General features: G+C 47.1%; 1 pseudogene; it reads right to left on the reverse strand.

The window, feature by feature from the left end:
* Positions 1-2347: 2347 nt before the first annotated feature.
* LOC134912031 (5S ribosomal RNA) lies at positions 2348-2467 on the reverse strand (annotated as a pseudogene).
* Between the last annotated feature and the right edge of the window lie 859 nt (positions 2468-3326).

The following is a 3326-nucleotide window of genomic DNA, read 5'->3' on the forward strand; positions in this document are numbered from 1 at the left end:
TAAGCCACACCATCACCTACCCCCAGTGTCGTCACTCAGCACACCATCACCTACACCCTGTGTCGTCACTCAGCACACCATCACCTGCCCCCGTGTTGTCACTCAGCACATCGTCACCTACCCCCTGTGTCATCACTCAGCACACCATCACCTACCCCCTGTCTTGTCACTCAGCACACCATCACCTACCCCCTGTGTTGTCACTCATCACACCATCACCTACCCCCTGTGTCGTCACTCAGCACACCATCACATTTTAAGTCTCTCAGTGTCCCTCCATGTCTTAGTGTATCTCTTTTCCCTCCTTTCTGTCTCCTAGTGTCTCCCCCCCCTTAAGTGTCTCTCTCTCCCCTCTAATCCTATCAATGTGTTAACTCTCTCTCACCCCACTCAGCCCCTCCCACTAAGTAAGGGGAGGGGGCAGAGCTGGATTAACAATGGGGTGGGTGAAGCTGCAGCTCCAGGCCCCCCATCAAAATAGGCCCACGCCACACGGAGGATTAGCTGGAGACAGTAAAGTTTTTTTTTTCCTCTCACCACTCAAATGTCAAACCCCACTAACCCTTCTCCACGCCCCCAGTCTGCCCGGGACAACCACTTCTTCTCCCACGTCCCAGTCCAGCAGCATACAGAGGATTCATTGGGCATCACAAAAACCCTCCCTTCAAAAGCTCTGCGCTGCGTAGTGTGACTGAGCCCTGCTGCGCTGGATGATGTCACACCCACTCGGCATCGCGACAGTGGAGGGCAGAGCTGCAGCGGCGGTGTGCGCATGGGGCAAGCGGGCTGTGCAGGTGCCGGTGGCACCCCCCGCTGCTGGGTCTGCTGCGGCACCCAGGGCATGCACCTGTGCTAGTTACGCCTCTGCAGTCATGTTAAGGGAAAGTTTATATCTTGTCCTGTAGCCAGGGAATTAGCCAGAACTTTGTAGGTCCCATAGTAACATTTTGAATGGGCCCTGTCCTAATGCTTCTAGAGAGACACCTCTCCACAGTAGTTGTTAATTTTATGCCGCATAATAGTGCCCTAGTTCATTTTCTGAACCATTGTAGTGCCTTAGTTAATGTTATGCCTCATAGCAGTGCGCTAGTTCATTTTCTAAACCAGCGGTTCCCAGCCTTTTTTCTCTCCCATACCCCTTGATTCGGCTTTTCATTTTTGAGTACCCCCTCATCTCATAAATCGCCCTTATGACAAAAGATCCAATTAAATATCAGAAATGTTGGCAGCACTCAACTTGTGGCTCCTTTACATGTAATGTGCATACTAGGGAGTGCTGCCTACCTGTGTGTGTGTATATATATATATATATATATATGAAATGACGACAGCACTCAAAGCCTATGTATATAAAGCAAAAAATGGGGGTGCAAGGCAGCAATAAATATAAAACACTCACTTCTCCAGCGATGCAGAAAAAGTAGACAAGCCAGCACTCACGTGTAGATGAAAGAAGATCAGGATTTATTCCTTAACCAAACGGCATGGTGAAGTACAGCAAATACAGCAAACACAGCCCGACAGCTGTTTCAACAGACTGGTCTTCCTCAGGGGCTAACCGCACTGTTGTCTGAACACGAAATATAAGCCTCAAATGGCACCACAATCAACCCAACAGCATCAGGACGTGGGCTGAGACAAGTCCGGGCATGTCTAATGCATCCCCTGCTGTCTCCTCCCATTCCATGACACTGGTAACTAAGCTAAACAAACCCGGTGTCATGCATAGCAACGGCTCCGGAGCGCGGCAAAATGTGCGGCGAGTGGTCTCAGCAGCCTGACTAGTAAATGGCATGCTGATAGTGAGTGGAATTGCAAGGACGCTGTATATCAAAACAGAAGTGAATGAAATGAAGTGATGTGTTTAAAAAAGTAAAAGGAATAGTGCTGAAGCTCAGCAGAACAGGGGGGCAGATGTATTAACCTGGAGAATGTCATAAGGAAGTGATAAACCAGTGATATGTGCTAGGTGATAAAGGCACCAGCCAATCAGATCCTAACTGTTAATTTACATCTTGGAGCTGATTGGCTGGTGCCTTTATCACCTTGCACATATCACTGGTTTATCACTTCCTTATGCCTTCTCCAGCTTAATACATCTGCCCCAGGGTTCCCTGAAAGTGCTGGCTAGAAAGTGCAAGGTACAAAAAGCAGGAAGGAATGACAGGTTTAATAGAAATAATAGCAGGTGACACAACCCTCAAAACAACCTACTGCAAAGCAATGCCCACTTGTTACGGCAATCAATATAAATAAGAATATATGTGCAAAAAGAATCCAAACTGCCCTATTGAGGAGAAAACCCACAGAATGCACAATGTCCGCTGCCTTGTGGTATTAAGTGAGTGATGTACAGCACCCAGTATTCCCAGATCGTCACCGATACTGGTACTGACTGGGCCCAACACTGCTTAGTTTCCAAGATCAGCCGGAATTGGACGTTTGCCAGTGTGGTATGGCTGTAAATATCACTAGACCAACATATGTTGTCTACTGGGGAATCCCATATAGGCAGCTGGAATCTGATACTGCTAAATACAACACCAAAGATAAGCTGCACATAGTGAGCAAGAGGGGGTCTGCATGGTGGATGTTGAAAGCGAGGGTGAAAGGAAAGGTGTCACTGCTAGTGAAGTGGGGACCTGTCAGGTTCGAGTCTCTAGATATATAAAGACACACGGCTGTGTCTGACAGCACATAGCATGCAAAGAACATCAATGACAGGACACACGGGGGTGTCTAAGAAAATTAAACCAAACAGCGGAATGCAGAGTCCAACAAAAAGTCACTATAATATGTCACAGGAAACAACCTAAACGAAAATCTTCATTGAGGCCAATCGCAGTAAGGCAATTAAGTCTGTGTATCCATTGTAGTTCTCGTTGTAGCAAAATTCTGTCCCGATCACCGCCACGTTGTAGGGGCGGTATGTCATCAATGATACAACATTTGAGCTGGTTAACGGTATGATGTGCATCTTTGAAGTGTCTTGCGGTGTCTGTAGCAATTAGGCACTTCTTGATAGATGAGCGGTGTTGGCTGAGCCGTTCTTTCATCATTCTACTAGTCTTGCCGACATACAGACGGTTGCATGGGCATCTCAAAATGTAAACAACAAATCTACTGTTACAGTCCAGCCTATATTTGATGGAATATTCCCTCCCATCATTGGGATTTTTGAAGCGATTGCCTATTATCAGAAAAGAGCAATTCGAACATCCTGTACACTTAAATACTCCCGGTTTGGTGGTAAGCCAATTGGACATCTGTCTAGGTTTCCGCTGTGAAAAGTCTGTCTTGACCAAAAGGTCCTTGAGATTCGGTCC

Source organism: Pseudophryne corroboree, chromosome 4, assembly GCF_028390025.1.
Source record: "Pseudophryne corroboree isolate aPseCor3 chromosome 4, aPseCor3.hap2, whole genome shotgun sequence".
Lineage (NCBI taxonomy): Eukaryota > Metazoa > Chordata > Amphibia > Anura > Myobatrachidae > Pseudophryne > Pseudophryne corroboree.